This window comes from Gastrolobium bilobum, unplaced genomic scaffold, assembly GCF_033153095.1.
Source record: "Gastrolobium bilobum isolate Gb01-03AN ecotype WA unplaced genomic scaffold, APGP_CSIRO_Gbil_v1 utg29471, whole genome shotgun sequence".
NCBI lineage: Eukaryota > Viridiplantae > Streptophyta > Magnoliopsida > Fabales > Fabaceae > Gastrolobium > Gastrolobium bilobum.
Genome location: NW_026896429.1, coordinates 1 through 15,268, shown reverse-complemented (window position 1 = coordinate 15,268; position 15,268 = coordinate 1). Strand labels below are relative to the sequence as shown.

At 33.3% G+C, this 15,268-nt stretch overlaps 1 pseudogene; it reads left to right on the top strand.

The window, feature by feature from the left end:
* Window positions 1-7,118: 7,118 nt before the first annotated feature.
* LOC133299686 (ubiquitin carboxyl-terminal hydrolase 23-like) lies at window positions 7,119-14,955 on the top strand (annotated as a pseudogene).
* The last annotated feature ends 313 nt before the right edge of the window (window positions 14,956-15,268 follow it).

Below are 15,268 nucleotides of genomic sequence, written 5' to 3'. Positions count from 1 at the left end.
AGAAAATTTTCTTTTTTGGTAAAGGACCATCAAATAATATTGTGCTCCTGGATCACATTAAAAAAATCCCTCTTGGTTCCCCCAGAGCATGACACTTGGCTTTTTTTAAAAGAAAAAATTGATAATGATTTTGTTGTGTCATGAAGACAGAGATGTCCAGTCAATGACTAATATATTAATATTGGATCTGGGTGTCATCTCTCAAGTATCTATGAGAAAGATACTTTATAGATCAGTGGATCACTATGCACTATTGTAATAATGACATAGCCAAATGGTGTGATGTGTGTACAGTGACAACTAAAAGAGAGGATTTAGAATGTATATACCTTTTTGGCTTAACCATTTATTTATAAATGAGTTACTTGATAGTAATGAAATGTTGGGTCTCTTAGGGGGTGTTTGGTAGGAGGTGAAAAAAAATTTCCTAAGAAAATGGGATGCGGAAAATTATTTGCCTATGTTTGGTAGGAGATGAAGTAAAAATATGACCGGAAATTTTTTTTCCTATCATTTGTTTTTCTATGTAAAATAGTTGGGGAAGATTACCATTGAAGGGGTGGAATTATTTTCTTCCCATGTGGATAGAAAATTAACACAAAACATCAGTAAAATTAACTCAACATTCCCGAAAAAATTTAGCTTACCAAACACCTTTTAGTAACTTACTTAAAAAAAAAATTCCATTCATATTCCCGGAAATTATTTAATTCCGGTAAAAAAAAATTTCTCTTCTACCAAACCCAGCCTTAGGCAAGTTGGAGTCCAGTTCATGATCCATTGCTACTGTAATAGGATTAATATAATTAAAAAATCTTTTCTTAATTCTCTCTTAGCTTGAGCCCTTTTGTGGGCCTTTGTAAGCTTTATAAAAAAATTTATTTGTGAATTTCATTATTCTCATTAACAATCAAAATCATGAATTTAGTCACCGGAATGAGAACACAAGAGAATAGAGTGATACTCGTTATAAAAGTTCAAAACTAATAATCAATGTAAGAAAAAAAAATTCAACAACTAAAACCCAATGTAATAATTTGTTAGTCATTATTTACAATTCATTACTAGCTTCTGCTAACCAAATTACTATTTACCAATATAAGATCATTTAGAATGAATTATAGAAAAGTTAAAAAAATCCTATTGATTTACTTTCTTTTCTAACTTATCCTTTGTGTTTTTTTTTAATCAATTATCTTCCCTATGATATTTTAATTGTTCATTGAGGCAAAATGGGAAGAATAATATAATTTTTAAGGGTTTGTATCTTCTCATGTAACAAGACACTTTTTTTATTTCCCGCAGACATAAAATCACTATGGGGTCCATCATTTAAAAAAAATAACTTTTTTGAGTCAATTGCAAAGGAAAATACTTCTGCAACAACAACAAAAGTATTTCCCCCAATTTTTAATAATGTTAGAGATGAGTTTAGATAAAAAAAAAAACTACAAAAGAGGTTAGTGATAAAAAAAACTAAACATAGAAAGAAAAAGTTTTTAAAATTTCTGTTTTCTATTGCAATTTTTTTTTCCACACATAAAAGTCTCTATTTCTTCTGTCTCTTCTCTTCATAATGGGACACACTTAGTTTTATATGAATATGATAGAAAAAATATCTGTTGTAAAAGCAGAAATATTTTCCCCAAAGAAAAATAATAAAAGACTAAATAATTTTGAACTTTTCACTTATAACTAAGGGTTTAACAGTGTCTACTTTTGTTGTTTTTAATTTTTCTTTCATTCCCACATAAAAGTAATTGGTTCTGATTATATTCCACTAATATTTTTTCTCTCTTCTCATTATAATATGACTCATTCTCTTTTTATGTGAGTGTGATAAAAAAGTTTTTCTTTAGCAAAGGCGAAAATACTTTTCCTTATGGCTAATCGTGACTAAATCCTTTACTAAATATATTTATTGCATGGTTAATTTTTTCCTATGAATTAAAATATAATTAATTTCTTTACATCAACTTGACCGGTAAAACACTAATTCTCTCAAGAAAGAATGTATGTGTTAGATAGGATGAGAGGGAAATTGTCTCCTCCTCGAAGGGTGATTAGTCTCACCCTTCCTCTGGTGATAGTGGCTCAATGCACTCTCTGTTTTAATGAGAAACTAGCCTTAGGGACCGTATTCCGAGGACAAAATGACTAGAGGAGGTTGTGTGGGGATACCTCCAGGTTGTCTAAGAAAAATAGAAATAGAAAATGTACTAAAAAAACATATAGCTTGAAATGTTAAAAAATGCTAACAAACTGCCATTTCCAAGATAAAAAGCACTACAATGTTACATTTCCAAAATTGCCTTTTGACTAATCTAGTGTGAAATTATAGGCATTTTACTAGTTTAATTCTTTTGATAATTTATTTATTAATCTAATGTGATGAAAAACACAAAAAATATGCGAGAAATCAACACATAGTAAGACATGCATCATGACAGTGCTCATTCAAGTCTCGCACGCCTCCCATGTACGTCTTGTAGGGAGCGAGATATGACATATGTGTGTTAGTTTTCGCACAAGTCGCGCATGGGATAATTCTGCTTGAACGAGTTCTCTTATTGTATCTATAAAAATAAAGGATTTTGTTTTTCTAGTCAAAAACAGGAGCCAGGAGTACCCAGAGCAATCCATGTGAAATTTCACCTGCTTGTAAGCCCGGACACTTTTGCTTCTCTTTGGCGTTGAAAACAACATTTTTGGATTTTTATCTGCACCAAAAGGGTCCTTTTCGTAAATTCTAAACACAGGATGACAAGTACCTTCCCCATCAAAGTTTGGTATAAATCTGCGAATGATGCAGTCCAACATGAGTGTCCTATCTAGCAGAGGCCAATCTAAGGCCACACTCCTCCTTGAAACATACTGCAGATACCTCAGTTGGGAAGGGATTGGATTCAACGGTGTCAACAAATGTAAAAGCTCCTGTGGAGCCTGCCTGTAAACAATATCCAAAGTCCTCTGCTCCCCAGTATAAAGTTTCCGATAAATCAACAACGCAGCCAACATGAAAGCCAAAACGGGCCAACCACCACGTTCACAATGCATCAACAACACATTCTGCTACCCAAGCGAGAGCCAGCTTTCACCAGACCTTAAAAAGTGGTGAATGAGCTCCATTTTGAGCACAGGGCAACCCTCGTAGTGCCTAGGATAGTCCATGATAGTAATATCATACTCAGACAAAATGTTAGCCATCTCACTCTTTGTCTCTTCCTCACGGAAATTGAAAACAAGAATGGAAGCATCAGGCAAGTTCTCTCGAAGTTGACCAACTATCCCATCCATGTACACTTTGTAATTCTCTTCATTCCAAGCATCTGTGGTGAAGCAGCAATCAAAAACTACATTCACATATAGTGAATGTTAATTCCAATAATAATAATAAGGTAAATTCAAAATGAACTTATTCTTTTTCAAATTTCCATTCATATAATCTCTTATAGACCTAGCTAATGCTCATTGAATTATATATGAATTACGCGAGAGCATAGTATGAAATCATTCTTCACCGTTTTTTTCAACAGGCAGATGCAATAATCAAAGGAACTAATTAAAGAATGAGAAAAAGGAGTGGGAGAAAGTACCAAAAACTCTCTCACAGATCTCGAGGAGGCCATCAGGAGGCTTGCGAAAGAACAATTTGCGGAGCATAGCCATGTCCGCGAAGCTTCATATTCAGGTTTCGACGAGAACCCTATCGCACGCGATGGATTTATGAATAACCAGAAATTCTCATATGAAGGAGAGGGAAACGATTTTCTCTACGCTTTAAGTCAGAAAATCACGAAGAAGCAGTTTTAGGGAAAATGAGAGAATGAATGAAAAGCGAGTTTGGATTTTTCGTTATCTCTCTTACTCTCTTTTTTGTTTCACGTAACGATGAGGACGATGGGTCCGTTGGTTTTGTTTCGTAGCTGAATTTTTTGACTGCAGCTGAGAATACTAACTGACTTACAGTGACCCGGTCGGTGACGTGGAGACCCATCGAGGCGACACGTGTACATGGATATGGACCATGACGGGTAATTTCTAATTACTGTGATTTTTCCTTTCCGGAATTTTTGCCATCATGAAATAGTCATGAGTTGCAGTTTCCGTACAATGAAAGACGCGTGTCCATCCTTGCAGCATCAGTGGCAGCGAATCGCTTAGCTGCACTGGGATTTCCCTGGAAATAAATCTTTAGTAGCAGAGTATATCTGATCATTTATTGTATGATACGTGAATAAAAAATATTATATTTAAAATATAAATAATGTAAATTTTCTTATGTATTACAAAATATTTAGACAAATATATTGAATCTTCTGTGCATGAGAGGTTCTAAAGATTTATTTTTTTAGTATAAATCTTTATAATTAAAAAAAAATTCCTTAATATAAACATTGCCTTTGATTTCCATTTTCATTCCCTCCGATTAAAGGGCGAGAAAATTATCAATCACCAGAGTCATTCAACTAATTCAATCAACTGATGATTTATTTGGCCCTAGTTGTAACTTTCTAACTAATCGCTTAACAAACCATAACTAATTTGATTACTATATATTAAAAGGGCTTTATATATAACATGTTTTCTGCACACACAATGAGTTAGTGGGGTCTATCAACTTGATTTGTGATTTAATTTTTTTATAATAATTTTTTTATTATAACAAAAATTTGGTTTGTGATTTAAATTAAAAATAAAAATAAAAATTATTATTAATAATGAAAACAAAATAAAGATTTGATTTGTGATTTAAACTAAAAAATCAATTTGAAAAATCTGAAGAAATAAATAAAATAATTAAATAAATATTCTAAATCTCTAAGAAGGAAGAATATTATTTTTGAAATTAATGATTAATGCTATAAGCTTCTGGATTATTATTCGTGGTCTGAAATTAATGATGGCTTATGAATGTTTTTCAAAAATAAAATTACCTAAATTAGACGTGATTGCCTCTTGATTGAAATCTAATTTAGACGTGATTGGTGACGTGTCAAGTGTTGACACGTGTCACATTTTAAAACTCAGAAGCCTCTGAGTTCTGCGTTTGTGATTTAATATAAAAATAAATCAAGATTTGATGTGTGATTTAATTTAAAAAATATTTTTTTTTATTTTTATTATAAAAAAAATTGGTTTGTGATTTAAAATAAAAGTTACAATTATTATTAATAAGGAAAACAAAATAAAGATTTGATTTATGATTTAAACTCAAAAATCAATTTGAAAAATCTGTATTAATAAAGGAAATAATTAAATAAATATTCTAAATCAGATTGTCGCCAATTCAAAAAAATTTGCTGGAGATTATTTGAATTTTGAATTTAATGTTATAGAAGTTGATTGCGTTTTTTATTTAATAGATGAGTTAATCAACTTTAGTGCCATCTTTTTAGTATTATTGTTGCAAATTTGAATTGTGCTTGTGAGATATAAAATATGTCAAATGAGATGTCATTGCGTAGATCTCGAAAAGTTATGTGGAATCAAAAAAAGAATTACCTGATTTGGATACCCGAGTCAAAATTTATGGCCTTCAGAAGTTTTATGATTGAATTATTTTTTTTCTTGAAAAAAAATGACACGTGTCAACACCTCACGAGAGACGCCCCATTGCCCAAATAAGGCGTCACATGTGACACCTAAAAAAGGGGTCACATTGTGTAATAGATCCGTAATTATTCCCAAAACGATAATAAATGCGTAATTATTTTATTAAAAAGCATTAATTAAATTTATTTGCCTGAATAATTCTTGCTTTCGTAACAAAGTTTACGAACTTTTTCAGGAAAGTCTCGGTGTTGCAGCACATACACGCATATATGCAGGAAGAAAATAAAAACCCGATAGGAGGGACGTATACAGTTATATGTTATTCAAAGTGCAGGTGAAAATTGCAATAGAAAAATCTCAATAAATCTGAGGGATTAAAGTGAGATTATGAGAAAGACATCCTATTTATATTTCTTACTAAAAATTTAAAAAGCCTCATGAAATTCACACCAATAGAAAATCCATTAAAATCATTAAATTTTTGAATACCGCAAGATTGTCTTTTCATTGTTTAAAATCTTGACAGAATATCAATGAATTTGGACGAAATCTAAAATAATCTTTTAAAATCCTAATCGAATACCGCGTGACTTTTTTTCAATCCATTAAAATCTTAATTGAATAACGATGAATTTTTTTGTCAAAAAATAATCCATTAAAATCTTTTGAAATCTCAATCTAATACACCCCCTTAGACTTCTAGTGGTCTTATAAATATAAAAATATTTACTTTTTCTAAATTTTATTTTATATAATTTTGATATTATCAAATAAAATTAATAATTAAATATTAAATTAAAAAATATTTAAAGTTATTTATTTTGAAATTAATATATAAATTATCTTAAATTCTTTTATCGAAAAATATATTAAAACTTTTAAAGATTATAATTTAAGATAAATCAAATATGTATTATAAAAAAAAAATATTTACTTTCTCTTATAATTTTATAATGATATGGGATAAAAAATAGATAAAATAAAATAATATTTGATTTGAATTTATTTTCATGATAAAAATAAGTTAATTTTTTTAAAATTTAATTTTACTTATTTGTCTTAAATGCATTAGACGAGGGGTATAAAATAAAAGAGAGGAAAAAATAAAAACTTTTATATGTATAAAATTATAAGAACATAATTGATATTATTATGAATTAAAATTAATTTAAATTCAAATCAGTAATTTATATTTTTGGATACATAATTTTAATTTATAATATGATAATAATATAAGTTAAAAACTAAGAAAAAAAAAATTATATATATATATAAAATCACAAAGAATCTAAGTGATATATTTTTTGTAATCGTACAAAATCTAAGTTAAAATTTGAAATCAGATACCCTCTTGCCGACCAAAGGCGTTGAACCCAGGCCCAGACACTACTACAAATAATTGTAGAGAGACAGTCACAGTCACAGTCACAGTTCGTGTTGCGTTGTTGCATGAGAGTACATACACACACATACACCACCGTTGTCTTCTCTCTTTCCCACTTTCGCCGCCGCGTTTCCACCTTGTAATCAGAAATCGAAGTTTCTTGATCCAAACGGAAACTATGAATCCACCTGATCCTTCACCTAATAACACCCTCTTCCTCTTCGGGAGAAGGATTGAATTACACCCTGTCAAGAAACCATTCAAGGGCTTTTCCAATGATTTTCACCTCGAGACCCTAAACCCTACTGCCTCCGAACCTCGACCGCCTTGTTCATCTCCCGCTGCCTCGCCTGCGGCTTCCAAGAAGCACGACGATGGCTTGGATACGGAGCTCAGCTTGGGGATTACCTCTGGAAGAATAGTAAGTTTCTGTGCCTATTTATGTGAAGGATATCAAGTCTTTTTCCCCTCCACATTAATGCCTATTTCATCTTGTCAGCGAAAGCTTGTTTTTAAAGGGATGCTAATTATAATTTTCAGGGAGCTGGGTTGCAAAATCTTGGAAACACATGTTTTCTCAATTCGGTGCTGCAGTGTTTGACATATACGGAGCCACTAGCTGCATACCTGCAAAGTGGCAAGCATAAAAATTCCTGTGAGCAACTCCCCACTTTTTCTTTGGTTTACTTGACTCTGTTAAATGAGCAAAGTTGAATAGGGTTATGTTTTCGTAATTTCTCCATTTATTTTGCAATGGTGCATATGTATGTGTGAAGAAAGTTTTTGTTATATTGATATTCTAATTATATTTTACCATAATTGTAGGCCACATTGCTGGATTTTGTGCTCTCTGTGCAGTACAGAATCACGTGAGTCGCGCACTGCAATCAACTGGGAGAATATTATCACCAGAGGATCTTGTTGGGAATCTACGGTGTATCCTTATGTTTTGAGTTTGATTTATGAATCAGCATTTAAGGTCCATTTTTTGTTCTCTTGTTTTTTAGACATTTGGTAAGAATTAGGCCACCTTTATAAAATATATTCTTCTTCCTTTTCCTATCTTTCTGTGCTTTTAGTGCATGAATTCCTTTGTGCCAAGGTGAATGGGGTTGCTATGGGAGTTTGTTTTCATAATGAGTTTCTGACCTTCACATCTTCTCGTATAAACATCATAAGATTGGAAAATACCAGTATCTAAGCTGTCTGTTCTGAAGACATGGCTAGAATCAACTTCTTACATTCTTACTAAACCATGAGGTTTTTTGTTGTGCATCTTTTTGGGAGCTTCCTGTTGCTGATTTACCTTTTTTAACTTCTTTTAAATGAGTTGCTGATTTATTATCCTTTCAGCTGATAAGGTTCTGAAGCTAAGCTAATTGTCATTCACTCTTGTTTAAAGGCTGCGAATGATATTTAGAACAAGATTTCATGTGTGTGATTGTTAGCCGAGACCTAATACTTCTTTTTAAGTTAACTTTAGTGATTGTTTTTTTTCTTGGTTTCATTCATAAGCAGTGTCTTCCTACACCATTCTCCTCCTCCTCCTCTCTCTCTCTCTCTCTCTTTTTTGGAAGGGGAGGGGGAGGGGGGGGGGGGGGGGGGGGGGTGGGTTAAAAAACAATGTCCTTTTATTAGCTTGAAATTTGTATTTCCTGACATGAGATCAGGCATATCACGAAATTTCCGAAAGGCAAGGCAGGAGGATGCACATGAGTATATGGTTAACTTACTTGAGTCGATGCATAAATGCTGCCTCCCTTCTGGTGTACCAAGTGAATCACCTGGTGCTTACGAAAAGAGTTTTGTTCACAAGATCTTTGGTGGTCGTCTCCGGAGTCAGGTAATTGTTTCTTGATTAGTGGTGGAATTTTTAAGAGTGATATCATTACTAATGGAGGTTCGAAAATGGTTCAGTTGGCATCTAATAAAATCTGAGAATCTATATAGAAATATAAAATCATTAATATGGCCTTCCCCGAACACCTTAAACTTTTGGGCTGAATTGGTTCTTTACATGGTATTAGAGCCTATGTGACTAAGTGGTGCAACAATTTTTTGTGTGAGGAGACGTGTTAGAGAAATATTAAACCATTAATGTAGCATTCACCTAACAACTTAAGCTTTTGTGTTGAATTAATTCTTTACACTTTGATGTATGATTACTCTTTTACAACATCTCAAAATAGTTTTTTGGTTGGTTTTGCCAGGTGAAATGCCAGCAGTGTTCTTATGGCTCCAACAAATTTGATCCATTCTTAGATTTAAGTCTTGAGATATTCAAGGCAGATTCATTGCAAAAAGCACTTTCAAATTTCACTGCTGCAGAATGGTTGGATGGTGGGGAGAAGCAATACCATTGTCAAGGATGCAAGCAGAAAGTTAGGGCTCTCAAGCAGCTTACAATTCATGAGGCACCATCTGTGTTAACAATTCATCTTAAGCGGTTCTATGCACACGGTCCTGGGCAAAAGATTAAAAAGAAGGTTCAGTTTGGTTGTGAGCTGAACTTAAAACCTTTTGTTAGTGGCTCATATGTAAGCAATGTTCTTTTTTAAGTTATATATTATCTCACTTTCTGTGCAATATCTCTTTGTTGTTTTTCCAAAACTTGTGTTGGATAAGATGGAAAAATCATGTCCCTAATACTTGTTTTGCCGGTGGAAGGATTACTATGTTTAAAAGGACAAGCTTAGTAGATTTTTCAGAGTTTTTTGTTTCAAAATATTTGCTATGCTGTTTGACTGCCTTCTATTTGTGTCTGTAACTTATAATATGGTTATGTTACACTTCTTACTTTCAACTTTCTTCTGTTTAGCAGGAAGGGGATGTGAAGTACTCTCTTTATGGGGTTCTGGTTCATTCTGGTTCCAGCACTCATTCTGGCCACTATTATTGCTATGTTCGCACTTCGAATAACATGTGGTATTCCTTGGATGACAACCGGGTAATGAAAATATGCCTATCTAATTTTCTTTTTCTAGTGCTATGGTTTTTGGAATTCTTGGCAATGTACTGAGAAAGTGAGAAGTAGTCAATGTCTCTAGAGATGGGGGAACTTGAAAGAAGAGTAAATATTACATTGTAGAATAGCATTTCATTTTTTGAACTCTAGTTAGTCTATTCATAATGGTTACCTCTTTGCAATTTGACATTATTGTTGCGTCAATGTTTGTTTGTTTTTGGTGATTGGGTGTTGTCTTCCCTTGCATAGAAGTCTGATGAATTATATCAACATCAACAACACCTTTATCCAAAAAATAAATCTTTTGAATTATTCTATTGATGAATTATATGCTATGAAAATAAACTGCATAACTTGTGAATTATTGTATTGATGACTTTTTTTGGAGGAACACTATCATGAAGCCACACTAGGGTGCCCTATTCTTGCCTCATATAAGTCACTCATCATTTTAACCCAATTTTCTCTGTTGCAACAGGTGAGTCATGTCAGTGAGCGTGAAGTTTTAAATCAGCAAGCATACATGTTGTTTTATGTTCGTGATAGAAAAAGTATTATTCCAAGGAAGCCTGTTGACATTGTTAAGAAGGATAATATGAAGGCAAATGTGAATGGAAATAGAGATTCTTCAACTTCAAACCACATATTGGTTGAAGTTCCAAATGGTACAGTGGAAAATAAACTCTGGGGGGAACCTTCTATGACTGCTGAAGCTGAGAAAAATTTGTCAAATGTTGATTCGTCAAGGGTTTCCTTTCTGAAGTATACTCTGGTTCAGAAAAAAAATAGCGTCATGTTAGCTGAAAACTTGATGCAAGGTAAAATACCTGTAGCGGAACTTTCTCCCAAGGCCCAGCAGCCAGTGGACTCACCAGAAGGGCTCTCTGCTACTAAACCAGAACTTGAATGCATGTCATCATTAGATCACTCCAGAAAAGACTATACTGTCCCTAGTAATCTACAAAGTTCTGTTGCACCATCTGGATGCAAAATTGATATGTGCAATGAGAATGAAATTTCAAAAGAGGGCATGAAAAATTCTCTTGCTATTGTGCCAACCTTCAATAATCCCCAGATATCTACCGGTAAACATGCAAATGATGGAACATCTTATTCTCTGGAGGTAAATAATTCCAAGTACTCTCACTACCCTAATTGTGCTAAACTGATGCTACTTTAGTTTTCTTGATTACTGATCTGTGAATCCTCTTTTAGAAAAAAATTGTTGCTGCACCTCAAGATTCAATGTCAAACGGCACTAGCTCCATAACGTCACTTATTCCACTGAACAACGTTAACCATCAGGTTTCTACACTATCCCCTCTGTCTGCCCATTGCTTTGAGACTTATTGTTTTGATGTATTGACCGAAATTTTAAACTTTTAGGTTGGATCCTCTGCAACTAGTTCAGTGTGTGACAAAGCAGGTGGTATAGTGTGTGAAAATGCTGTTGGTTCTCAAGGACTGGTTCTTCATGACTCAGTAAATGGATCTTTGAATATGGAGAGTCTTAATCAAAAGTGCATGAAAAAATCAAAAAAGAAGTTTTTGAAGTATCAGGTATCAAGCATGCATGCCCGCTCAACGTTCCTTTTCTTGGCATACTTAAGCCCTAGAAAGAAGAGGAATCACAAAAGAAGTAAACGTCGCACGTCCGGTTTGAAGAATCCAATTAAAGGAAAGTTGGATAAACATGATTTCTCATCTGATGTTGGGCCATCTACAGCTGAAAAAGTTGATGAATTTCCCTGTGTGTCAACTACAGCTGAAAAAGTTGATGAATTTCCCTGTGTGTCAAGTTGTTTCGAGAGTAGGGAAACCAAGGCTGGTTATAAAGCTGGTGCTAATTTTAAATCTAATAATGAATCTCCGGTAGAAAATACTGCTGAAGAATTTAGGAAGAGAATCAATCAAAACTGTGCCATTCTTGCAACAGCCATGCAACTAGAAAATATATCTGGGTGTGGTTCAGTAGTAGACCAATTTGAAGCTAGACAAGCTGATAGTCTGCAAGATGGTAAAAGAGATCAAATGCATAATAGTTTAATGAGTATGCTCACCCGAGGTCTGGAGGAGACAGTTGGTAAGTTTCTATTGATTTTCTCTCCCAGTTTTTGTCTGGGATAATATGTGAAATTTGTGTTCCAAATCCATGTAGTTTAATCCTGCTCTTGTTCTGTGCAAAGTGGAGTTGCATATATGTGGATGTGCTGCCTTTGGATTTGTACTATGATAATATACTCGAATATGATCAAATCAACATCAACAACACATTTATCCCAAATTAATTGGGGTCGGTGGTAGATGAACCCAAATAAAAGATACGAAAGGGTTGAAAAAAGATAAAAATAAAAATAAATAAATAAAGTAGTATATAAAATAAAAATAATTAAATAATGTATATATATAAGTAATAAAAGAAGGGGATAGAAGAAGAGGGGGAGATAAAGAGGAAAAGGACTAAAAATGGACCTTCTGGAACATAGGAATATGATCAAATAAATGCATAAATGTGCTTGCTCATTTTAGTGTCTAATTATTCTGCTATAGTTGACCTAAAAATATTAGTATCCTTGTTTCATGAAACACGTTATTTTGGGATCTCTTTAAGTTTAGATAATATTGACTTATGAGGGAATAACCCAAGGAAAAGGGTCCCTAAACTGTGAATTCTCTAAAGTGAGCAAGTAGTGGTATATCTACCCTTGAATTTTAGTGGATTAAGATAATGAAGCATAGATACGCCTTTACTTTCCAGATAATCTCACTTTAGAGAAGTCTATCCATAGCTCAATTTCATTTATTCAAAGAGGGTGAGCCTGAAATAGTTGTAAAGTTGTTTGTTTGTGATTGAAAGGCCACATGTTCAAATTCGGGAAACATTCTCTTTTCAATTATGCAAGGGTAAGGATGTGTTAAAGGATTGCCCTCACCTCAGCCTCGCTAGTCGGAGTTTAATGGAGAGTGATTTTTTTATCTCATTTATTGTGGAGGGGTATTAATTAATGGGTATTGGATGAGTGGGAAGAGAATTCCAGAAAAGGGTGGTATTAATTTGGAGTGGGAAGAAAATTCAAGAAAAGGGTGGCATGTAAGTAATGAGAGAATCTAATGTAGGGAATAGTAGTAGACAAACTTCTGGCTCCTTAATCTGGTAATTTTTTTAATTTAAACCATTTACTTATCTTTTGAGTTTTGGGTAATAATATAATCTTCACAAGAATTGAAGAATGGTCATAATCCCATAATGATTTTGTATTTATCTCTAATTAATCACATAATGTGGACTTCACCGAAGTGGCTATACTGTTAGTTGTGATCCCTCTATGGTGGTTTAGGGGTTGCTACGATGCCATTTGAGATTGATAACTATAAAGTGGGTCTATCTAGGCTATATGATGGGGGCCAGTGGGTAGTGACAGCAATAGTGGTAGTGGCCATGATGGACCTGGTAATGGTGTTGGTATTGATGGTGGTAACTATGGTTCTGGGTTGCTCTTAATTCTAATTTTTGTTGTATAGGTATTGAATGAAAATGCTCTTTTTAGAGATCTCCTAACTGAATCAAATATAGTTATCAGGGTATTAGGAATTACTGAACTGCTTCAAGTAAACCAGACAAATATTTTTAGTGTTTGAATGAATAAAATTAGGGGATTATTTTTATTATGTTACATAACATAAAACCATCTTCCTTCCTACACACACAAATTTTATATGGGACCCACTTTAAGTTTTTCTCTTTTTCCTATTCTCTCTCCTCTCTCTTCCTTTTGTGAGAGTAATGTTCTTTTATGTTAATAGGAAGTTTGCTTTTATGTTATGTTACATAACAAAAATAATTCCCATAAATAATACTTGAGTCACTTCCCCTCCTTTTTCCTGTACTTTTAAACTCTTGGCACCTTTATGCTTGACTTATAACATTTCTGTTATTAATTTGGGTGCAGTTGCAAGTTGGGATGACATAGAATTACATTCATCTCAGTCCTTGGAGTCAAAGAATGACCAGATTGTCAGCATTGGATATGTAGGAGATGAATGGTGAGCTCAGCCAAATGTTGTTCCTTTCTCTCTTCTTTTTTATTTATAGTAATTTGGAATATATTGGTTTGGGCCTTCCTCTGTCATGACCGACTCTTGGAAGAAACATTTTTCCTTGAGTTCATGGTTTCAAAGTGAGTTTTTCTCTCTTAAGGAGAGGAAATATGGTATTTTTTTTTTTGAGTTATGAAAAGTTATCATTTTCAACGATTTATTTGTGGGATTAGTTTTTCTCATGTTATAGGAGTTAATTTTATCTCCTACACTCATAAAAGTGTGTGGGACCCATATTTTCTTTTCTCTTGTTTCTTCTCACATGGCTCCAAACACTTTTATGTATGTGTATGAAATAATTTTATCTCCTACAATATAAAAAACATAAATCTCTTTATTTGTACCTAAAAAGTACTTTCTTCTACGTACTGGATTTCTATGTTAAATAATCACAGCTTAAGATTCAACTTTAGGCTTCTCTAATGTCCAAACAATGATGTTATGATTGCCTTTACATAATATGTTGCCTTGTAGATTCGCTTTTTGACCTAGGAAACTTTTTAGGCTATTATTGGTATGTGTTTATACATGAAAATGGAATGGAGTTTTTTAGTGTATGCGGGAAAGGTTTTTGTCCAGGTTCATTGTTAAAATCTGCTCTTCTTCATCCAGTTGCAATCTACCAAATATTATTATAGCTGTTAATCACAATGTTTGATATTTTGGTGGGGGGAGGCTTAGGATTTTTCATCACTGACTGTGACTGGACTATTCTAATGAATAACTTCATATTTATAAATTTGTATCTTTCCACCTCTAAATTTACAGGGATGAAGAATATGATATCTTTTCCAAGAAATTGCTACCGAGAAATCCAAGTTTAAAAGGGTAAAGTTGGATCAATCTAGCTCAGGGAACCCGCCGTTTAGGATGTCTGTGGACTTTTTGTAGCAATTGTCGATTTGTCAAACGCTGAAAGTGTAGTGAAGAGAGCACCTACCTTGTTCTTTTTTAGCAGTACAAATTTTTTTTTTTTTTTTTTTTTTTTTTTTGTAAATAACAGTACAAAATTTTTGTTTGCACGATTATTTTATTGTCTTTGGGGCCGAGCTGCAGTGGGATGGGTTTTCTATGCACTGGTGTACAATTTTCATTGTAGACAACAATGAGCTGTACATTCGAGAAGTGAAAAATGTAACCCATTGTGTTTCTGTTTTAGTTGCTGCTCGTAGTAGCCCAGAAATTTTGTTTATAAATTTTATATTTTTCAAAACATTTGGTACTTGCGTTGCAAAATGTGTCTGTTTCTTGTACTGGATTTTTAT